The sequence below is a fragment of the Ascidiella aspersa genome, chromosome 3, assembly GCF_963924565.1.
Source record: "Ascidiella aspersa chromosome 3, kaAscAspe10.2, whole genome shotgun sequence".
NCBI lineage: Eukaryota > Metazoa > Chordata > Ascidiacea > Phlebobranchia > Ascidiidae > Ascidiella > Ascidiella aspersa.
Genome location: NC_139449.1, coordinates 10,432,049 through 10,450,469, shown reverse-complemented (window position 1 = coordinate 10,450,469; position 18,421 = coordinate 10,432,049). Strand labels below are relative to the sequence as shown.

The following is an 18,421-nucleotide window of genomic DNA, read 5'->3' as shown; positions in this document are numbered from 1 at the left end:
TTAAGACATCGAGAAACCACTCAAATGAAAACATCCATGTTTCCGCCGGGCTTGAACCGGGGACATTTCGCGAGTGAGGCGAACATAATAACCATTACACTACGGAAACGGTTATACTATTGTTAAACTATTGACCATTGTACGATTGAAAACACATAGGCCATGAATCAAAAAGGAACAATTTAGCTGAAAATAGTATTAAGACATCGAGAAACCAATCAAATAAAAACATTTATGTTTCCGCCCGGGATCGAACCGGGGACCTTTTGCGTGAGAGGCGAATGTGATAAACACTACTCTACGGAAACGGTTTGTAAAATAATAAACAGTTGGTGAGTTTCAACTTAAACTCAAGTAATCCCTAACGGGAAAGGAATATTTAAGGTCAATAATATAATTAAGACAGCAGAAAACCACTCGAATGAAAAAAACATGTTTCCACCCGGGCTCGAAACGGGGAACTTTCGCGTGTGAGGCGAACGTGATAACCACTACACTGCGGAAACGGTTCATGTGCTGTTAAACTATTCGTGATTGGATAGTTGAAACAAATGAGCCATAATGCGAAAAGAAACAATTCAGGTAGTAAATAATATTAAGACAGCAGGAAAACATTTGAATGAAGAAAAACATGTTTCCGCCCGGGTTCGAACCGGGGACCTTTCGCGTGTGAGGCGAACGTGATAACCACTACACTAGGGAAACGGTTATAGTAGCGTTAAACTATTGATCATTGTACAATGGAAAACACATAGGCCATAAAGGGAAAAGGAAAACAATTTAGTTTGTAACTAATATAAAGACAACAAGAAACCATTTAAATGAAAAAAAAATGTTTCCGCCCGGGCTCGAACCGGGGACCTTTCGCGTGTAAAGCGAACGTGATAACCACTACACTACGGGAAGGGTTCATGTGATTTAAACTATTGGTCATTGGATTGTTGAAACAAATTAGCCATCAAGCGAAAAGAAATTCTTTAGATTGTAAATAATATTAAGACAGCAGGAAAACACTGGAATGAAGAAAAACATGTTTCCGCCCGGGCTCGAACCGGGGACCTTTCGCGTGTAAAGCGATCGAGATAACTACTACACTCCGGAAAATGTTATTATGCTAAAAAACAGTTTTGTTTTTGCAAGTTAAAAACATTTAAACCATAGAGTGAAAATAAACAATTTAGGTTGTAAATGATATTAAGTCAGCAAGAAACCGCTTCAATGAAGAAAACCAGTTTCCGCACGGGATCGAACCGTGGACCTTTCGCGTGTAAAGCGAACATTATAACCACTACACTACGGAAACGGTTTTTATGTTGAACAGCAGTTAGCGTTTTGTAAATTACCGACAAATAAGCCATAACGCTAAAAGAAATGCTTTAGATTGAAAATAATATTAAGAAAGCAAGAAAACACATGAATGAGGAAAAACATGTTTCCGCCCGGGCTGGAACCGGGGACCTTTCGCGTGTTAGGCGAACGTGATAACCACTACACTACGGAAACGGTTCAAGTGTATTTAAACTTTTGGTCATTGGATAAGTTGAAACAAAAAAGCCATCAAGGGAAAAGAAATTCTTTAGATTGAAAATAATATTAAGACAGCAGGAAAACACTTGAATGAAATAAAACATGTTTCGGCCCGGGCTCGAACCGGGGACCTTTCGCGTGTAAAGCCAACGTGATAACCACTACACTACGGAAACGGTTATTATTCTTTAAAACACTTATGTTTTTGCAAATTAAAAACATATAAGCCATAAAGCGAAAATGAACAATTTAGGTTGTAAATGATATAAAGACAGCATGAAAACACTTGAATGAAAAAAAACATGATCCGCCCGGGCTCGAACCGGGGACCTTTCGCGTGTAAAGCGAACGTGATAACCACTACACTACGGAAACGGTTCATTTATATTTAACTTATTGGTCATTGGACAGTTGAAACAAATATGCCATCAAGCAAAAACAGATTCATTAGATTGTAAATAATATTACGACAGCAGGAAAATACTTGAATGAAGAAAAAACTGTTTCCGCCCTGGCTCGAACCGGGGACCTTTCGCGTGTAAAGCGATCGTGATAACCACTACACTACGGAAACCGTTCATGTGTTGTTAAACTATTCGCGATTGGATAGTTGAAACAAATGAGCCATAATGCGAAAAGAAAAAATTCAGGTAGTAAATAATATTAAGACAGCAAGAAAACACTTGAATGAAGAAAAACATGTTTCAGCCCGGGCTGGAACCGGGGACCTTACGCGTGTAAAGCGAACGTGATAACCACTACACTACGGAAACGGTTATAGTATTATTAAACTATTGACCATTGTAACATTGAAAACACATAGGCCATGAAGCGAAAAGAAATAATTTATTTGGAAATAGTATTAAGACATCGAGAAACCACTCAAATGAAAACATCTATGTTTCCGCCGGGCTTGAACCGGGGACATTTCGCGTGTGAGGCGAACATGATAACCATTACACTACGGAAACGGTTATACTATTGTTAAACTATTGAACATTGTACGATTGAAATCACATAGGCCATGAATCAAAAAGGAACAATTTAGCTGAAAATAGTATTAAGACATCGAGAAACCACTCTACACTACGGAAACGGTTTGTAAAATAATAAACAGTTGTTGAGTTTCAACTTAAACTCAAGTAATCCCTAACGGGAAAGGAATATTTAAGGTCAATAATATAATTAAGACATCAGAAAACCACTCGAATGAAAAAAACATGTTTCCACCCAGGCTCGAACCGGGGACCTATCGCGCGTTAGGCGAGCGTAATAAGCATTACACTACGAAACGTTTTTTCTGTTTAAATTATTGGTCATTGGATAGCTGAAAAACATAAGCCATCAATCGAAAACAATTTAGTGATAACCACTACACTACGGAAACGGTTATACTATTGTTAAACTATTGACCATTGTACAATTGAAAACACATAGGCCATGAAGCAAAAAGGAACAATTTAGTTGGAAATAGTATTAATACATCGAGAAACCACTCAAATGAAAACATCCATGTTTCCGCCCGGGATCAAACGGGGACCTTTTGCGTGTGAGGCAAACGTGATAACCACTACACTACGGAAACGTTACATGTGCTGTTAAACTATTCGTGATTGGATAGTTGAAACAAATGAGCCATAATGCGAAAAGAAACAATTCAGGTAGTAAATAATATTAAGACAGCAGGAAAACATTTGAATGAAGAAAAACATGTTTCCGCCCGGGTTCGAACCGGGGACCTTTCGCGTGTTAGGCGAACGTGATAACCACTACACTAGGGAAACGGTTATAGTAGCGTTAAACTATTGATCATTGTACAATGGAAAACACATAGGCCATAAAGGGAAAAGGAAAACAATTTAGTTTGTAACTAATATAAAGACGACAAGAAACCATTTAAATGAAAAAAAAATGTTTCCGCCCGGGCTCGAACCGGGGACCTTTCGCGTGTAAAGCGAACGTGATAACCACTACACTACGGGAAGGGTTCATGTGATTTAAACTATTGATCATTGTACAATTGAAAACACATAGGCCATAAAGCGAAAAGGAACAATTTGGTTTGTAACTAATATAAAGACAGCAAGAAACCACTTGAATGAAAAAAAACATGTTTCCGCCGGGCTCGAACCGGGGACCTTTCGCGTGTAGAGCGAACGTGATAACCACTACACTACGGAACCGGTTCAAGTGTATTTAAACTATTGATCATTGGATAAGTTGAAACAAATAAGCCATCAAGGGAAAAGAAATTCTTTAAATTGTAAATAATATTAAGACAGCAGGAAACACTTGAATGAAGAAAAACATGTTTCCGCCCGGGCTCGCACCGGGGACCTTTCGCGTGTTAGGCGAACGTGATAACCACTACACTGCGGAAACGGTTATAGTATTATTAAACTATTGACCATTGTAGAATTGAAAACACATAGGCCATAAAGCAAAAAGGAACGATGTGGTTTGCAACTAATATAAAAACAGCAAGAAATCACTTTAATAAAAAAAAAACATGTTTCCGCCCGGGCTCGAAGCGGGGACCTTTCGCGTGTAAAGCGAACGTGATAACCACTACACTACGGAAACGGTTATACTATTGTTAAACTATTGACTATTGTACAATTGAAAACACTTAGGCCATGAAGCAAAAAGGAACAATTTAGTGGGAAATAGTATTAATACATCGAGAAACCACTCAAATGAAAACATCCATGTTTCCGCCCGGGATCAAACGGGGACCTTTTGCGTGTGAGGCGAACGTGATAACCACCACACTACGGAAACGGTACATGTGCTGTTAAACTATTCGTGATTGGATAGTTGAAACAAATGAGCCATAATGCGAAAAGAAACAATTCAGGTAGTAAATAATATTAAGACAGCAGTAAAACATTTGAATGAAGCAAAACGTGTTTCCGCCCGGGCTCGAACCGGGGACCTTTCGCGTGTAAAGCGATCGTGAGAACCAATACACTACAGAAACGGTTATTATTCTTTATAACAGTTATGTTTTTGCAAATTAAAAACATATAAGCCATAAAGCGAAAAGAAACAATTCAGGTTGTAAATAATTTTAAGACAGCAGGAAAACACTTGAATGAAGAAAAACATGATTCCGCTCGAGCTCGAATCGAGACCTTTCGCGTGTTAGGCGAACGTGATAACTACTACACTACGGAAACGGTTATAGTGGCATTAAATTATTGGTCATTGGATAAGTTGAAACAAATAAGCCATCAAGGGAAAAGAAATTCTTTAGATTGAAAATAATATTAATACAGCAGAAAAACACTTGAATGAAGAAAAACATGTTTCCGCCCGGGATCGAACCGGGGACCTTTCGCGTGTAAAGCGATCGTGATAACCACTAAACTACAGAAACGGTTCATTTATATTTAAACTATTGGTCATTGGATAATTGAAACAAATAAGCCATCAAGGGAAAAGAAATTCTGTAGATTGAAAATAATATTAAGACAGCAGGAAAACACTTGAATGAAGTAAAACATTATTCGGCCCGGGCTCGAACCGGCGACCTTTCGCGTGTACAGCAAACGTGATAACCACTACACTACGGAAACGGTTCACGTGTTGTTAAACTATTGGTCACTGGATGGTTCAAACAAATTAGCCATAAAGCGAAAACAATTTAGTTTGTAACTAATATAAAGACGGCAAGAAACCACTTGAATAAAAAAAAACTTGTTTCCGCCCGGGCTCGAACCGGGGACTATTCGCGTGTAAGGCGAACGTGACAACCACTGCACTACGGAAACGGTTCATTTGTACTTAAACTATTGGTCTTTGGATAGTTGAAACAAATAAGCCATCAAGCGAAAACAAATTCTTTAGATTGTAAATCATATTAAGACAGCAGGAAACACTTGAATGAAGAAAAACATGTTTCCGCCCGGGCTCGAACCGGGGACCTTTCGCGTGTAAAGCGAACGTGACAACCACTACACTACGGAAACGGTTATAGTGGCATTAAACTATTGATCACTGTACAATTGAAAACACATAGGCCATCAAGCAAAAAGGAACGATGTGGTTTGCAACTAATATAAAAACAGCAAGAAATCACTTTAATAAAAAAAAACATGTTTCCGCCCGGGCTCGAACTGGGGACCTTTCGCGTGTAAAGCGAACGTGATAACCACTACACTACGGAAACGGTTCAAGTGTATTTAAACTATTGGTCATTGGACAAGTTGAAACAAAAAAGCCATCAAAGGAAAAGAAATTCTTTAGATTGAAAATAATATTAAGACAGCAGGAAAACACTTGAATGAAATAAAACATTATTCGGCCCCGGCTCGAACCGGGGACCTTTCGCGTGTAAAGCGAACGTGATAACCACTACACTACGGAAACGGTTCATTTATATTTAAACTATTGATCATTGGATAGTTCAAACAAATAAGCCATCGAGCAAAAACAGATTCTTTAGATTTTAAATAATATTAAGACAGCAGGAAACACTTGAATGAAGAAAAACATGTTTCCGCCCGGGCTCGAACCGGGGACTTTTCACGTGTTAGGCGAACGTGATAACCACTACACTGCGGAAACGGTTCAAGTGTATTTAAACTATTGATCATTGGATAAGTTGAAACAAATAAGCCATCAAGGGTAAAGAAATTCTTTAGATTGTAAATAATATTAAGACAGCAAGAAACACTTGAATGAAGAAAAACATGTTTCCGCCCGGGCTCGAACCGGGGACCTTTCGCGTGTTAGGCGAACGTGATAACCACTACACTACGGAAACGGTTATATTATTATTAAACTATTGACCATTGTAGAATTGAAAACACATAGGCCATGAAGCGAAAAGAAATAATTTATTTGGAAATAGTTTTAAGACATCGAGAAACCACTCAAATGAAAACATCCATGTTTCCGCCGGGCTTGAACCGGGGACCTTTCGCGTGTGAGGCGAACGTGATAACCACTACACAACGGAAACGGTTGATTAAATATTAAACAGTTGGTGTGTTACAATTTACACTCAACTTATCCCTAACGCTAAAATTGATATTTAATGTCATTCATATAATTAAGACAGCAGAAAACCACTCGAATGAAAAAAACATTTTTCCACCCGGGCTCGAACCGGGGACCTTTCGCGTGTTAGGCGAACGTTTCAAGCATTACACTACGAAACGTTTTTTATGTTATTAAACAATTGGTCATTGGATAGCTGAAAAAAATAAACCATGAATGGAAAACAATTTAGTTTGTAACTGATATAAAGACTGCAAGAAACCACTTGAAAGAAAAAAAATTTGTTTCCGCCCGGGCTCGAACCGGGGACCTTTCGCGTGTAAAGCGAATTTTATAACCACTACACTACGGAAATGGTTCAAGTGTATTTAAACTATTGGTCATTGGAAAGTTGAAACAAATAAGCCATCAAGCGAAGGAAATTCTTTAGATTGTAAATGATATTAAGACAGCAGGAAAACACTTGAATGAAGAAAAATATGATTCCGCTCGAGCTCGAACCGGGGACTTTCGCGTGTAAAGCGATCGTGAGAACCACTACACTACAGAAACGGTTATTATTCTTTAAAACAGTTATGTTTTTGCAAATTAAAAACATATAAGCCATATAGCGAAAATAAACAATTTAGATTGAAGATAATATTAAGACAGCAGGAAAACACTTGAATGAAGATAAACATGATTCCGTTCGAGCTCGAATCGGGGACCTTTCGCGGGTAAAGCGATCGTGATAACCACTAAACTACAGAAACGGTTATTATTCTATAAAATAGTTATGTTTTTGCAAATTAAAAACGTATCAGCCATAAAGCGAAAATAAACAATTTAGGCTGTAAATGATATAAAGACAGCATGAAAACACTTGAATCAAAAAAAACATGATCCGCCCGGGCTCGAACCGGGGACCTTTCGCGTGTAAAGCGAACGTGATAACCACTACACTACGGAAACGGTTCATTTATATTTAAACTATTGGTCATTGGACAGTTGAAACAAATAAGCCATCAAGCAAAAACAGATTCATTAGATTGTAAATAATATTAAGACAGCAGGAAAACACTTGAATGAAGAAAAAAATGTTTCCGCCCTGGCTCGAACCGGGGACCTTTCGCGTGTAAAGCGATCGTGATAACCACCACATTACGGAAACCGTTCATTTGTTGTTAAACTATTCGCGATTGGATAGTTGAAACAAATGAGCCATAATGCGAAAAGAAAAAATTCAGGTAGTAAATAATATTAAGACAGCAAGAAAACACTTGAATGAAGAAAAACATGTTTCCGCCCGGGCTCGAACCGGGGACCTTTCGCGTGTTAGGCGAACGTGATAACCACTAAACTACGGAAACGGTTCATTTATATTCAAACTATTGGTCATTGGATAGTTGAAACAAATAAGCCATCAAGGGAAAATAAATTCTGTAGATTGAAAATAATATTACGACAGCAGGAAACCACTTGAATGAAAAAAAAACATGGTCCGCCCGGGCTCGAACCGGGGACCTTTCGCGTGTAAAGCGATCGTGATAACCACTACACTACGCAAACCGTTCATATGTTGGTAATCTATTGGTCATTGGATAGTTCAAACAAATAAGCCATCGAGCAAAAACAGATTCTTTAGATTGTAAATAATATTAAGACAGCAGGAAACCACTTGAATGAAGAAAAACATGTTTCCGCCCGGGCTCGAACCGGGGACCTTTCGCGTGTTAGGCGAACGTGATAACCACTACAATACGGAAACGGTTATACTATTGTTAAACTATTGACCATTGTACAATTGAAAACACATAGGCCATGAATCAAAAAGGGACAATTTAGCTGGAAATAGTATTAAGACATCGAGAAACCACTCAAATAAAAACATCTATGTTTCCGCCCGGGATCGAACCGGGGACCATTTGCGTGAGAGGCGATTGTGATAAACACTACACTAAGGAAACGGTTTGTAAAATAATAAACAGTTGGTGAGTTTCAACTTATACTCAAGTAATCCTTAACGGGAAAGGAATATTTAAGGTCAATAATATAATTAAGACAGCAGAAAACCACTCGAATGAAAAAAACATGTTTCCACCCAGGCTCGAACCGGGGACCTATCGCGTTTTAGGCGAGCGTAATAAGCATTACTCTACGGAAACGGTCCATTTGTATTTAAACTATTGGTCATTGGATAGTTGAAACAAATAAGCCATCAAGCGAAAACAAATTCTTTAGATTGCAAATCATATTAAGACAGCAGGAAAACACTCGAATGAAGAAAAAAATGTTTCCGCCCTGGCTCGAACCGGGGACCTTTCGCGTGTAAAGCGATCGTGATAACCACTACACTACGGAAATGGTTGATGTATTGTTAAACTTTTGGTCATTGGATAGTTGAAACAAATAAGCCATCAAGCAAAAACAGATTCATTAGATTGTAAATAATATTACGACAGCAGGAAAACACTTGAATGAAGAAAAAATGTTTCCGCCCGGGGTCGAACCGGGGACCTTTCGCGTGTGAGGCGAACGTGATAACCACTACACTAGGGAAACGGTTATAGCAGCGTTAAACTATTGATCATTGTACAATGGAAAACACATAGGCCATAAAGGGAAAAGGAAAACAATTTAGTTTGTAACTAATATAAAGACAACAAGAAACCATTTAAATGAAAAAAAAATGTTTCCGCCCGGGCTCGAACCGGGGACCTTTCACGTGTAAAGCGAACGTGATAACCACTACACTACGGAAAATGTTATTATGCTAAAAAACAGTTATGTTTTTGCAAGTTAAAAACATTTAAGCCATAGAGTGAAAATAAACAATTTAGGTTGTAAATGATATTAAGTCAGCAAGAAACCGCTTCAATGAAGAAAACAAGTTTCCGCACGGGATCGAACCGTGGACCTTTCGCGTGTAAAGCGAACATTATAACCACTACACTACGGAAACGGTTTTTATGTTGAACAGCAGTTAGCGTTTTGTAAATTACCGACAAATAAGCCATAACGCTAAAAGAAGCAATTTAGGTTGTAAATAGTACCAAGACAGCAAGAAACCACTTAAATGATTAAAAACATGTTTCCGCCCTGGCTCGAACCGGGGACCTTTCGCGTGTAAAGCGATCGTGATAACCACTACACTACGGAAACGGTTGATGTGTTGTTAAACTATTGGTCATTGGATAGTTGAAACAAATAAGCCATCAAGCAAAAACAGATTCTTTAGATTGTAAATAATATTAAGACTGCAGGAAACAATTGAATGAAGAAAAACATGTTTTAGCCCGGGCTCGAACCGGGGACCTTTCGCGTGTTAGGCGAACGTGATAACCACTACACTACGGAAACGGTTCAAGTGTATTTAAATTTTGGTCATTGGATAAGTTGAAACAAAAAAGCCATTAAGGGAAAAGAAATTCTTTAGATTGAAAATAATATTAAGACAGCAGGAAAACACTTGAATAAAATAAAACATGTTTCGGCCCGGGCTCGAACCGGGGACCTTTCGCGTGTAAAGCGAACGTGATAACCACTACTCTACGGAAACGGTTATTATTCTTTAAAACACTTATGTTTTTGCAAATTAAAAACATATAAGCCATAAAGCGAAAATAAACAATTTAGGTTGTAAATGACATAAAGACAGCATGAAAACACTTGAATGAAAAAAAACATGATCCGCCCGGGCTCGAACCGGGGACCTTTCGCGTGTAAAGCGAACGTGATAACCACTACACTACGGAAACGGTTCATTTATATTTAAACTATTGGTCATTGGACAGTTGAAACAAATATGCCATCAAGCAAAAACAGATTCATTAGATGGTAAATAATATTACGACAGCAGGAAAATACTTGAATGAAGAAAAAAATGTTTCCGCCCTGGCTCGAACCGGGGACCTTTCGCGTGTAAAGCGATCGTGATAACCACTACACTACGGAAACCGTTCATGTGTTGTTAAACTATTCGCGATTGGATAGTTGAAACAAATAAGCCATCAAGGGAAAAGAAATTCTTTAGATTGTAAATAATATTAAGACAGCAGGAAAACACATGAATGAAGAAAAACATGTTTCCGCCCGGGCTTGAACCGGGGACCTTACGCGTGTAAAGCGATCGAGATAACCACTACACTACGGAAAAGGTTCATGTGTTGTTAAACTGTTGGTAATTGGATAGTTGAAACAAATAGGCCATCAAGCAAAAACAGATTCTTTAGATTGTAAATAATATTAAGACAATAGGAAAACACTTGAATGTAGAAAAAATTGATTACGCCCGGGCTCGAACCGGGGACCTTTAGCGTGTAAAGCGAACGTGATAACCACTACACTACGGAAACGGTTATAGTATTATTAAACTATTGACCATTGTACAATTGAAAACACATAGGCCATGAAGCGAAAAGGAACAATTTATTTGGAAATAGTATTAAGACATCGAGAAATCACTCAAATGAAAACATCCATGTTTCCGCCGGGCTTGAACCGGGGACCTTTCGCGTGTGAGGCGAACGTGATAACCACTACACAACGGAAACGGTTGATTAAATATTAAACAGTTGGTGTGTTACAATTTACACTCAACTTATCCCTAACGCTAAAATTGATATTTAATGTCATTCATATAATTAAGACAGCAGAAAACCACTCGAATGAACAAAAACATGTTTCCACCCGGCTCGAACCGGGGACCTACCGCGTGTTAGACGAACGTGATAAGCACTACACTACGAAACGTTTTTTCTGTCATTAAACTATTGGTCATTGGATAGACGAAAAAAATGAGCCATAAAGCGAAAAGAATTTATTTTGTATCTAATATAAAGACAGCAAGAAACCACTTGAATGAAAAAAAGCATGTTTCCGCCCGGGCTCGAACCGGGGACCTTTCGCGTGTAAAGCGATCGTGAGAACCACTAAACTACAGAAACGGTTATTATTCTTTAAAACAGTTATGTTTTTGCAAATTAAAAACATATAAGCCATAAAGCGAAAATAAACAATTTAGATTGTAAATAATATTAAGACAGCAAGAAACCACTTGAATAAAAAAAAACATGTTTCCGCCCGGGCTCGAACCGGGGACTATTCGCGTGTAAGGCGAACGTGACAACCACTGCACTACGGAAACGGTTCATTTCTATTTAAACTATTGGTCATTGGATAGTTGAAACAAATAAGCCATCAAGCGAAAACAAATTCTTTAGATTGTAAATCATATTAAGACAGCAGGAAAACACTCGAATGAAAAAAAAACATGATTCCGCCCGGGCTCGAACCGGGGACCTTTCGCGCGTAAAGCGAACGTGACAACCACTACACTACGGAAACGGTTATAGTGGCGTTAAACTATTGATCACTTTACAATTGAAAACACATAGGCCATGAAGCAAAAAGGAACGATGTGGTTTGCAACTAATATAAAAACAGCAAGAAATCACTTAAATTAAAAAAAAACATGTTTCCGCCCGGGCTCGAACTGGGGACCTTTCGCGTGTAAAGCGAACGTGATAACCACTACACTACGGAAACGGTTCAAGTGTATTTAAACTAATGGTCATTGAATAAGTTGAAACAAAAAAGCCATCAAGGGAAAAGAAATGCTTTAGATTGAAAATAATATTAAGAAAGCAAGAAAACACATGAATGAGGAAAAACATGTTTCCGCCCGGGCTCAAACCGGGGACCTTTCGCGTGTTAGGCGAACGTGATAACCACTACACTACGGAAACGGTTCAAGTGTATTTAAATTTTGGTCATTGGATAAGTTGAAACAAAAAAGCCATTAAGGGAAAAGAAATTCTTTAGATTGAAAATAATATTAAGACAGCAGGAAAACACTTGAATGAAATAAAACATGTTTCGGCCCGGGCTCGAACCGGGGACCTTTCGCGTGTAAAGCGAACGTGATAACCACTACTCTACGGAAACGGTTATTATTCTTTAAAACACTTATGTTTTTGCAAATTAAAAACATATAAGCCATAAAGCGAAAATAAACAATTTAGGTTGTAAATGACATAAAGACAGCATGAAAACACTTGAATGAAAAAAAACATGATCAGCCCGGGCTCGAACCGGGGACCTTTCGCGTGTAAAGCGAACGTGATAACCACTACACTACGGAAACGGTTCATTTATATTTAAACTATTGGTCATTGGACAGTTGAAACAAATATGCCATCAAGCAAAAACAGATTCATTAGATGGTAAATAATATTACGACAGCAGGAAAATACTTGAATGAAGAAAAAAATGTTTCCGCCCTGGCTCGAACCGGGGACCTTTCGCGTGTAAAGCGATCGTGATAACCACTACACTACGGAAACCGTTCATGTGTTGTTAAACTATTCGCGATTGGATAGTTGAAACAAATAAGCCATCAAGGGAAAAGAAATTCTTTAGATTGTAAATAATATTAAGACAGCAGGAAAACACATGAATGAAGAAAAACATGTTTCCGCCCGGGCTTGAACCGGGGACCTTACGCGTGTAAAGCGATCGAGATAACCACTACACTACGGAAAAGGTTCATGTGTTGTTAAACTGTTGGTAATTGGATAGTTGAAACAAATAGGCCATCAAGCAAAAACAGATTCTTTAGATTGTAAATAATATTAAGACAATAGGAAAACACTTGAATGTAGAAAAAATTGATTACGCCCGGGCTCGAACCGGGGACCTTTAGCGTGTAAAGCGAACGTGATAACCACTACACTACGGAAACGGTTATAGTATTATTAAACTATTGACCATTGTACAATTGAAAACACATAGGCCATGAAGCGAAAAGGAACAATTTATTTGGAAATAGTATTAAGACATCGAGAAATCACTCAAATTAAAACATCCATGTTTCCGCCGGGCTTGAACCGGGGACCTTTCGCGTGTGAGCTGAACGTGGTAACCACTATGCTACGGAAACGGTTGATAAACTATTAAACAGTTGGTGTGTTACAATTTACACTCAACTTATCCCTAACGCGAAAATTGATATTTAATATCATTCATATAATTAAGACAGCAGAAAACCACTCGAATGAAAAAAACATGTTTCTACCCGGGCTCGAACCGAGGACCTATCGCGTGTTAGGCGAACGTGATAAGCACTACACTACGAAACGTTTTTTCTGTTATTAAGCTATTGGTCATTTGATAGCTGAAAAAAATAAGCCATAAAGCGAAAACAATTTAGTTTGTAACTAATATAAAAACAGCAAGAAATCACTTAAATAAAAAATACATGTATCCGCCCGGGCTCGAACTGGGGACCTTTCGCGTGTAAAGCGAACGTGATAACCACTATACTACGGAAACGGTTCAAGTGTATTTAAACTATTGGTCATTGGATAGTTGAAACCAATAAGCCATCAAGCAAAAACAGATTCTTTAGATTGTAAATAATATTAAGACAGCAGGAAACACTTGAATGAAGAAAAACATGATTCCGCTCGAGCTCGAATCGGGGACCTTTCGCGTATTAGGCGAACGTGATAACCACTACACTACGGAAACGGTTATAGTGGCATTAAACTATTGATCATTGTACAATTGAAAACACATAGGCCATAAAGCGAAAAGGAACAATTTGGTTTGTAACTAATATAAAGACAGCAAGAAACCACTTGAATGAAAAAAAACATGTTTCCGCCGGGCTCGAACCGGGGACCTTTCGCGTGTAGAGCGAACTTGATAACCACTACACTACGGAAACGGTTCAAGTGTATTTAAACTATTGATCATTGGATAAGTTGAAACAAATAAGCCATCAAGGGAAAATAAATTCTTTAAATTGTAAATAATATTAAGACAGCAGGAAACACTTGAATGAAGAAAAACATGTTTCCGCCCGGGCTCGCACCGGGGACCTTTCGCGTGTTAGGCGAACGTGATAACCACTACACTACGGAAACGGTTGATTAAATATTAAACAGTTGGTGTGTTACAATTTACACTCAACTTATCCCTAACGCTCAAATTGATATTTAATGTCATTCATATAATTAAGACAGCAGAAAACCACTCGAATGAAAAAAACATGTTTCCACCCGGGCTCGAACCGGGGACCTTTCGCGTGTTAGGCGAACGTGTCAAGCATTACACTACGAAACGTTTTTTCTGTTATTAAACTATTGGTCATTGGATAGCTGAAAAAAATAAACCATAAATGGAAAACAATTTAGTTTGTAACTAATATAAAGACAGCAAGAAACCACTTGAATGAAAAAAAACATGTTTCCGCCCGGGCTCGAAGCGGGGAGCTTTCGCGTGTAAAGCGAACGTGATAACCACTACACTACGGAAACGCTTATAGTGGCATTAAACTATTGATCATTGTACAATTGAAATAACATAGGCCATAAAGCGAAAAGAAGCAATTTAGGTTGTAAATATTGTTAAGACGGCAGAAAACCACTCGGATGAAAAAAACATGTTTCCACCCGGGCTCGAACCGGGGACCTATCGCGTGTTAGGCGAACGTGATAAGCAGAACACTACGAAACGGTTTTTCTGTTATTAAATTATTGGTCATTGGATAGTTGAAACAAATAAGCCATCAAGCGAAGGAAATTCTTTAGATTGTAAATAATATTAAGACAGCAGGGAAACACTTGAATGAAGAAAAATATGATTCCGCTCGAGCTCGAACCGGGGACCTTTCGCGTGTAAAGCGATCGTGAGAACCAATACACTACAGAAACGGTTATTATTCTTTAAAACAGTTATGTTTTTGCAAATTAAAAACATATAAGCCATAAAGCGAAAAGAAACAATTCATGTTGTAAATAATATTAAGACAGCAGGAAAACACTTGAATGAAGAAAAACATCATTCCGCTCGAGCTCGAATCGAGACCTTTCGCGTGTTAGGCGAACGTGATAACTACTACACTACGGAAACGGTTATAGTGGCATTAAACTATTGGTCATTGGATAAGTTGAAACAAATAAGCCATCAAGGGAAAAGAAATTCTTTAGATTGAAAATAATATTAATACAGCAGAAAAACACTTGAATGAAGAAAAACATGTTTCCGCCCGGGATCGAACCGGGGACCTTTCGCGTGTAAAGCGATCGTGATAACCACTAAACTACAGAAACGGTTCATTTATATTTAAACTATTGGTCATTGGATAATTGAAACAAATAAGCCATCAAGGGAAAAGAAATTCTGTAGATTGAAAATAATATTAAGACAGCAGGAAAACACTTGAATGAAGTAAAACATTATTCGGCCCGGGCTCGAACCGGGGACCTTTCGCGTGTAAAGCGAACGTGATAACCACTACACTACGGAAACGGTTCACGTGTTGTTAAACTATTGGTCACTGGATGGTTCAAACAAATTAGCCATAAAGCGAAAACAATTTAGTTTGTAACTAATATAAAGACGGCAAGAAACCACTTGAATAAAAAAAAAACTTGTTTCCGCCCGGGCTCGAACCGGGGACTATTCGCGTGTAAGGCGAACGTGACAACCACTGCACAACGGAAACGGTTCATTTGTACTTAAACTATTGGTCTTTGGATAGTTGAAACAAATAAGCCATCAAGCGAAAACAAATTCTTTAGATTGTAAATCATATTAAGACAGCAGGAAACACTTGAATGAAGAAAAACATGTTTCCGCCCGGGCTCGAACCGGGGACCTTTCGCGTGTAAAGCGAACGTGACAACCACTACACTACGGAAACGGTTATAGTGGCATTAAACTATTGATCACTGTACAATTGAAAACACATAGGCCATCAAGCAAAAAGGAACGATGTGGTTTGCAACTAATATAAAAACAGCAAGAAATCACTTTAATAAAAAAAAAACATGTTTCCGCCCGGGCTCGAACTGGGGACCTTTCGCGTGTAAAGCGAACGTGATAACCACTACACTACGGAAACGGTTCAAGTGTATTTAAACTATTGGTCATTGGATAAGTTGAAACAAAAAAGCCATCAAGGGAAAAGAAATTCTTTAGATTGAAAATAATATTAAGACAGCAGGAAAACACTTGAATGAAATAAAACATTATTCGGCCCCGGCTCGAACCGGGGACCTTTCGCGTGTAAAGCGAACGTGATAACCACTACACTACGGAAACGGTTCATTTATATTTAAACTATTGATCATTGGATAGTTCAAACAAATAAGCCATCGAGCAAAAACAGATTCTTTAGATTTTAAATAATATTAAGACAGCAGGAAACACTTGAATGAAGAAAAACATGTTTCCGCCCGGGCTCGATCCGGGGACCTTTCGCGTGTTAGGCGAACGTGATAACCACTACACTACGGAAACGGTTATACTATTGTTAAACTATTGACTATTGTACAATTGAAAACACTTAGGCCATGAAGCAAAAAGGAACAATTTAGTTGGAAATAGTATTAATACATCGAGAAACCACTCAAATGAAAACGTCCATGTTTCCGCCCGGGATCAAACGGGGACCTTTTGCGTGTGAGGCGAATATGATAACCACCACACTACGGAAACGGTACATGTGCTGTTAAACTATTCGTGATTGGATAGTTGAAACAAATGAGCCATAATGCGAAAAGAAAAAATTCAGGTAGTAAATAATATTAAGACAGCAGGAAAACATTTGAATGAAGAAAAACGTGTTTCCGCCCGGGCTCGAACCGGGGACGTTTCGCGTGTTAGGCGAAGGTGATAACCACTACACTACGGAAACGGTTATAGTAGCGTTAAACTATTGATCATTGTACAATGGAAAACACATAGGCCATGAAGGGAAAAGGAAAACAATTTAGTTTGTAACTAATATAAAGACAACAACAACCATTTAAATGAAAAAAAAACATGTTTCCGCCCGGGCTCGAACCGGGGACCTTTCGCGTGTAAAGCGAACGTGATAACCACTACACTACGGAAACGGTTCATGTGATTTAAACTATTGGTCAATGGATAGTTGAAACAAATAAGCCATCAAGCGAAAATAAATTCTTTAGATTGTAAATAATATTAAGACAGCAGGAAAACACTGGAATGAAGAAAAATATGTTTCCCCCCGGGCTCGAATCGGGGACTTTTCGCGTGTAAAGCGATCGAGATAACTACTACACTCCGGAAAATGTTATTATGCTGAAAAACAGTTATGTTTTTGCAAATTAAAAACATTTAAGCCATAAAGTGAACATAAACAATTTAAGTTGTAAATGATATTAAGACAGCAAGAAACCGCTTCAATGAAGAAAACATGTTTCTGCCCGTGCTCGAACCGGGTACCTTTCGCGTGTTAGGCGAACTTAATAACCACTACACTACGGAAACGGTTATAGTATTATTAAACTATTGACGATTGTACAATGGAAAACACATAGGCCATGAGGTGAAAACGAACAATTTATTTGAAAATAGTATTAAGACATCGAGAAACCACTCAAATCAAAACATCCATGTTTCCGCCGGGCTTGAACCGGGGACCTTTCGCGTGTGAGGCGAACGTGGTAACCACTACACTACGGAAACTGTTCATAAACTATTAAACAGTTGGTGTGTTACAATTTACACTCAACTTATCCCTAACGCGAAAATTGATATTTAATGTCATTCATATAATTAAGACAGCAGAAAACCACTAGAATGAAAAAAACATGTTTCCACCCGGGCTCGAACCGAGGACCTATCGCGTGTTAGGCGAACGTGATAAGCACTGCACTACGAAACGTTTTTTCTGTTATTAAGCTATTGGTCAATTGATAGCTGAAAAAAATAAGCCATAAAGCGAAAACAATTTAGTTTGTAACTAATATAAAGACAGCAAGAAACCACTTGAATGAAAAAAAACATGTTTCCGCCCGGGCTCGAAGCGGGGACCTTTCGCGTGTAAAGCGAACGTGATAACCACTACACTACACTACGGAAACGGTTATACTAT

The 18,421-nt window shown here is 38.3% G+C and overlaps 56 non-coding genes across 56 annotated transcripts; all 56 read right to left on the bottom strand.

The window, feature by feature from the left end:
* Positions 1-235: 235 nt before the first annotated feature.
* Trnae-cuc (transfer RNA glutamic acid (anticodon CUC)) lies at positions 236-308 on the bottom strand. Its single transcript has one exon. It is a non-coding gene; the product is annotated as a tRNA-Glu (tRNA).
* A 125-nt stretch (positions 309-433) lies between these two features.
* Positions 434-506, bottom strand: Trnav-cac (transfer RNA valine (anticodon CAC)). The gene has a single exon. It is a non-coding gene; the product is annotated as a tRNA-Val (tRNA).
* A 126-nt stretch (positions 507-632) lies between these two features.
* Trnav-cac (transfer RNA valine (anticodon CAC)) lies at positions 633-705 on the bottom strand. The gene has a single exon. It is a non-coding gene; the product is annotated as a tRNA-Val (tRNA).
* Positions 706-833: 128 nt separating this feature from the next.
* On the bottom strand, positions 834-906 carry Trnav-uac (transfer RNA valine (anticodon UAC)). The gene has a single exon. It is a non-coding gene; the product is annotated as a tRNA-Val (tRNA).
* Positions 907-1,230: 324 nt separating this feature from the next.
* Positions 1,231-1,303, bottom strand: Trnav-uac (transfer RNA valine (anticodon UAC)). The gene has a single exon. It is a non-coding gene; the product is annotated as a tRNA-Val (tRNA).
* Positions 1,304-1,430: 127 nt separating this feature from the next.
* Trnav-aac (transfer RNA valine (anticodon AAC)) lies at positions 1,431-1,503 on the bottom strand. Its single transcript has one exon. It is a non-coding gene; the product is annotated as a tRNA-Val (tRNA).
* A 127-nt stretch (positions 1,504-1,630) lies between these two features.
* Trnav-uac (transfer RNA valine (anticodon UAC)) lies at positions 1,631-1,703 on the bottom strand. Its single transcript has one exon. It is a non-coding gene; the product is annotated as a tRNA-Val (tRNA).
* Positions 1,704-1,829: 126 nt separating this feature from the next.
* Trnav-uac (transfer RNA valine (anticodon UAC)) lies at positions 1,830-1,901 on the bottom strand. The gene has a single exon. It is a non-coding gene; the product is annotated as a tRNA-Val (tRNA).
* Positions 1,902-2,028: 127 nt separating this feature from the next.
* On the bottom strand, positions 2,029-2,101 carry Trnav-uac (transfer RNA valine (anticodon UAC)). Its single transcript has one exon. It is a non-coding gene; the product is annotated as a tRNA-Val (tRNA).
* A 126-nt stretch (positions 2,102-2,227) lies between these two features.
* Positions 2,228-2,300, bottom strand: Trnav-uac (transfer RNA valine (anticodon UAC)). Its single transcript has one exon. It is a non-coding gene; the product is annotated as a tRNA-Val (tRNA).
* A 126-nt stretch (positions 2,301-2,426) lies between these two features.
* Positions 2,427-2,498, bottom strand: Trnav-cac (transfer RNA valine (anticodon CAC)). Its single transcript has one exon. It is a non-coding gene; the product is annotated as a tRNA-Val (tRNA).
* Positions 2,499-3,040: 542 nt separating this feature from the next.
* Positions 3,041-3,112, bottom strand: Trnav-cac (transfer RNA valine (anticodon CAC)). Its single transcript has one exon. It is a non-coding gene; the product is annotated as a tRNA-Val (tRNA).
* Positions 3,113-3,238: 126 nt separating this feature from the next.
* Trnav-aac (transfer RNA valine (anticodon AAC)) lies at positions 3,239-3,311 on the bottom strand. Its single transcript has one exon. It is a non-coding gene; the product is annotated as a tRNA-Val (tRNA).
* Positions 3,312-3,439: 128 nt separating this feature from the next.
* On the bottom strand, positions 3,440-3,512 carry Trnav-uac (transfer RNA valine (anticodon UAC)). The gene has a single exon. It is a non-coding gene; the product is annotated as a tRNA-Val (tRNA).
* Positions 3,513-3,836: 324 nt separating this feature from the next.
* On the bottom strand, positions 3,837-3,909 carry Trnav-aac (transfer RNA valine (anticodon AAC)). Its single transcript has one exon. It is a non-coding gene; the product is annotated as a tRNA-Val (tRNA).
* Positions 3,910-4,037: 128 nt separating this feature from the next.
* On the bottom strand, positions 4,038-4,110 carry Trnav-uac (transfer RNA valine (anticodon UAC)). Its single transcript has one exon. It is a non-coding gene; the product is annotated as a tRNA-Val (tRNA).
* A 723-nt stretch (positions 4,111-4,833) lies between these two features.
* On the bottom strand, positions 4,834-4,906 carry Trnav-uac (transfer RNA valine (anticodon UAC)). Its single transcript has one exon. It is a non-coding gene; the product is annotated as a tRNA-Val (tRNA).
* A 321-nt stretch (positions 4,907-5,227) lies between these two features.
* Positions 5,228-5,300, bottom strand: Trnav-uac (transfer RNA valine (anticodon UAC)). The gene has a single exon. It is a non-coding gene; the product is annotated as a tRNA-Val (tRNA).
* A 125-nt stretch (positions 5,301-5,425) lies between these two features.
* Trnav-uac (transfer RNA valine (anticodon UAC)) lies at positions 5,426-5,498 on the bottom strand. The gene has a single exon. It is a non-coding gene; the product is annotated as a tRNA-Val (tRNA).
* Positions 5,499-5,625: 127 nt separating this feature from the next.
* Positions 5,626-5,698, bottom strand: Trnav-uac (transfer RNA valine (anticodon UAC)). The gene has a single exon. It is a non-coding gene; the product is annotated as a tRNA-Val (tRNA).
* Positions 5,699-6,023: 325 nt separating this feature from the next.
* On the bottom strand, positions 6,024-6,096 carry Trnav-aac (transfer RNA valine (anticodon AAC)). The gene has a single exon. It is a non-coding gene; the product is annotated as a tRNA-Val (tRNA).
* Positions 6,097-6,222: 126 nt separating this feature from the next.
* Positions 6,223-6,295, bottom strand: Trnav-aac (transfer RNA valine (anticodon AAC)). Its single transcript has one exon. It is a non-coding gene; the product is annotated as a tRNA-Val (tRNA).
* A 126-nt stretch (positions 6,296-6,421) lies between these two features.
* Trnav-cac (transfer RNA valine (anticodon CAC)) lies at positions 6,422-6,493 on the bottom strand. The gene has a single exon. It is a non-coding gene; the product is annotated as a tRNA-Val (tRNA).
* Positions 6,494-7,409: 916 nt separating this feature from the next.
* Trnav-uac (transfer RNA valine (anticodon UAC)) lies at positions 7,410-7,481 on the bottom strand. Its single transcript has one exon. It is a non-coding gene; the product is annotated as a tRNA-Val (tRNA).
* A 326-nt stretch (positions 7,482-7,807) lies between these two features.
* Trnav-aac (transfer RNA valine (anticodon AAC)) lies at positions 7,808-7,880 on the bottom strand. The gene has a single exon. It is a non-coding gene; the product is annotated as a tRNA-Val (tRNA).
* A 325-nt stretch (positions 7,881-8,205) lies between these two features.
* Positions 8,206-8,278, bottom strand: Trnav-aac (transfer RNA valine (anticodon AAC)). Its single transcript has one exon. It is a non-coding gene; the product is annotated as a tRNA-Val (tRNA).
* A 523-nt stretch (positions 8,279-8,801) lies between these two features.
* On the bottom strand, positions 8,802-8,874 carry Trnav-uac (transfer RNA valine (anticodon UAC)). Its single transcript has one exon. It is a non-coding gene; the product is annotated as a tRNA-Val (tRNA).
* A 125-nt stretch (positions 8,875-8,999) lies between these two features.
* On the bottom strand, positions 9,000-9,072 carry Trnav-cac (transfer RNA valine (anticodon CAC)). Its single transcript has one exon. It is a non-coding gene; the product is annotated as a tRNA-Val (tRNA).
* A 128-nt stretch (positions 9,073-9,200) lies between these two features.
* Trnav-uac (transfer RNA valine (anticodon UAC)) lies at positions 9,201-9,273 on the bottom strand. Its single transcript has one exon. It is a non-coding gene; the product is annotated as a tRNA-Val (tRNA).
* A 126-nt stretch (positions 9,274-9,399) lies between these two features.
* On the bottom strand, positions 9,400-9,472 carry Trnav-uac (transfer RNA valine (anticodon UAC)). Its single transcript has one exon. It is a non-coding gene; the product is annotated as a tRNA-Val (tRNA).
* Positions 9,473-9,599: 127 nt separating this feature from the next.
* Positions 9,600-9,672, bottom strand: Trnav-uac (transfer RNA valine (anticodon UAC)). Its single transcript has one exon. It is a non-coding gene; the product is annotated as a tRNA-Val (tRNA).
* A 125-nt stretch (positions 9,673-9,797) lies between these two features.
* On the bottom strand, positions 9,798-9,870 carry Trnav-aac (transfer RNA valine (anticodon AAC)). Its single transcript has one exon. It is a non-coding gene; the product is annotated as a tRNA-Val (tRNA).
* A 126-nt stretch (positions 9,871-9,996) lies between these two features.
* On the bottom strand, positions 9,997-10,069 carry Trnav-uac (transfer RNA valine (anticodon UAC)). The gene has a single exon. It is a non-coding gene; the product is annotated as a tRNA-Val (tRNA).
* A 126-nt stretch (positions 10,070-10,195) lies between these two features.
* On the bottom strand, positions 10,196-10,267 carry Trnav-uac (transfer RNA valine (anticodon UAC)). Its single transcript has one exon. It is a non-coding gene; the product is annotated as a tRNA-Val (tRNA).
* A 127-nt stretch (positions 10,268-10,394) lies between these two features.
* Trnav-uac (transfer RNA valine (anticodon UAC)) lies at positions 10,395-10,467 on the bottom strand. Its single transcript has one exon. It is a non-coding gene; the product is annotated as a tRNA-Val (tRNA).
* A 524-nt stretch (positions 10,468-10,991) lies between these two features.
* Trnav-cac (transfer RNA valine (anticodon CAC)) lies at positions 10,992-11,063 on the bottom strand. The gene has a single exon. It is a non-coding gene; the product is annotated as a tRNA-Val (tRNA).
* A 520-nt stretch (positions 11,064-11,583) lies between these two features.
* On the bottom strand, positions 11,584-11,656 carry Trnav-uac (transfer RNA valine (anticodon UAC)). Its single transcript has one exon. It is a non-coding gene; the product is annotated as a tRNA-Val (tRNA).
* Positions 11,657-11,783: 127 nt separating this feature from the next.
* Positions 11,784-11,856, bottom strand: Trnav-uac (transfer RNA valine (anticodon UAC)). The gene has a single exon. It is a non-coding gene; the product is annotated as a tRNA-Val (tRNA).
* Positions 11,857-11,984: 128 nt separating this feature from the next.
* Positions 11,985-12,057, bottom strand: Trnav-uac (transfer RNA valine (anticodon UAC)). The gene has a single exon. It is a non-coding gene; the product is annotated as a tRNA-Val (tRNA).
* Positions 12,058-12,184: 127 nt separating this feature from the next.
* Trnav-aac (transfer RNA valine (anticodon AAC)) lies at positions 12,185-12,257 on the bottom strand. The gene has a single exon. It is a non-coding gene; the product is annotated as a tRNA-Val (tRNA).
* Positions 12,258-12,383: 126 nt separating this feature from the next.
* On the bottom strand, positions 12,384-12,456 carry Trnav-uac (transfer RNA valine (anticodon UAC)). The gene has a single exon. It is a non-coding gene; the product is annotated as a tRNA-Val (tRNA).
* Positions 12,457-12,582: 126 nt separating this feature from the next.
* Trnav-uac (transfer RNA valine (anticodon UAC)) lies at positions 12,583-12,652 on the bottom strand. The gene has a single exon. It is a non-coding gene; the product is annotated as a tRNA-Val (tRNA).
* A 129-nt stretch (positions 12,653-12,781) lies between these two features.
* On the bottom strand, positions 12,782-12,854 carry Trnav-uac (transfer RNA valine (anticodon UAC)). Its single transcript has one exon. It is a non-coding gene; the product is annotated as a tRNA-Val (tRNA).
* A 915-nt stretch (positions 12,855-13,769) lies between these two features.
* On the bottom strand, positions 13,770-13,842 carry Trnav-uac (transfer RNA valine (anticodon UAC)). Its single transcript has one exon. It is a non-coding gene; the product is annotated as a tRNA-Val (tRNA).
* Positions 13,843-14,365: 523 nt separating this feature from the next.
* Trnav-aac (transfer RNA valine (anticodon AAC)) lies at positions 14,366-14,438 on the bottom strand. Its single transcript has one exon. It is a non-coding gene; the product is annotated as a tRNA-Val (tRNA).
* Positions 14,439-14,758: 320 nt separating this feature from the next.
* Positions 14,759-14,831, bottom strand: Trnav-uac (transfer RNA valine (anticodon UAC)). The gene has a single exon. It is a non-coding gene; the product is annotated as a tRNA-Val (tRNA).
* Positions 14,832-15,553: 722 nt separating this feature from the next.
* On the bottom strand, positions 15,554-15,626 carry Trnav-uac (transfer RNA valine (anticodon UAC)). The gene has a single exon. It is a non-coding gene; the product is annotated as a tRNA-Val (tRNA).
* Positions 15,627-15,750: 124 nt separating this feature from the next.
* On the bottom strand, positions 15,751-15,825 carry Trnav-uac (transfer RNA valine (anticodon UAC)). Its single transcript has one exon. It is a non-coding gene; the product is annotated as a tRNA-Val (tRNA).
* Positions 15,826-15,948: 123 nt separating this feature from the next.
* On the bottom strand, positions 15,949-16,021 carry Trnav-uac (transfer RNA valine (anticodon UAC)). Its single transcript has one exon. It is a non-coding gene; the product is annotated as a tRNA-Val (tRNA).
* A 125-nt stretch (positions 16,022-16,146) lies between these two features.
* On the bottom strand, positions 16,147-16,219 carry Trnav-uac (transfer RNA valine (anticodon UAC)). The gene has a single exon. It is a non-coding gene; the product is annotated as a tRNA-Val (tRNA).
* Positions 16,220-16,347: 128 nt separating this feature from the next.
* Trnav-uac (transfer RNA valine (anticodon UAC)) lies at positions 16,348-16,420 on the bottom strand. Its single transcript has one exon. It is a non-coding gene; the product is annotated as a tRNA-Val (tRNA).
* Positions 16,421-16,745: 325 nt separating this feature from the next.
* On the bottom strand, positions 16,746-16,818 carry Trnav-aac (transfer RNA valine (anticodon AAC)). The gene has a single exon. It is a non-coding gene; the product is annotated as a tRNA-Val (tRNA).
* A 324-nt stretch (positions 16,819-17,142) lies between these two features.
* On the bottom strand, positions 17,143-17,215 carry Trnav-aac (transfer RNA valine (anticodon AAC)). Its single transcript has one exon. It is a non-coding gene; the product is annotated as a tRNA-Val (tRNA).
* Positions 17,216-17,344: 129 nt separating this feature from the next.
* On the bottom strand, positions 17,345-17,417 carry Trnav-uac (transfer RNA valine (anticodon UAC)). Its single transcript has one exon. It is a non-coding gene; the product is annotated as a tRNA-Val (tRNA).
* Positions 17,418-17,940: 523 nt separating this feature from the next.
* On the bottom strand, positions 17,941-18,012 carry Trnav-cac (transfer RNA valine (anticodon CAC)). Its single transcript has one exon. It is a non-coding gene; the product is annotated as a tRNA-Val (tRNA).
* Positions 18,013-18,332: 320 nt separating this feature from the next.
* On the bottom strand, positions 18,333-18,410 carry Trnav-uac (transfer RNA valine (anticodon UAC)). Its single transcript has one exon. It is a non-coding gene; the product is annotated as a tRNA-Val (tRNA).
* Positions 18,411-18,421: the final 11 nt, after the last annotated feature.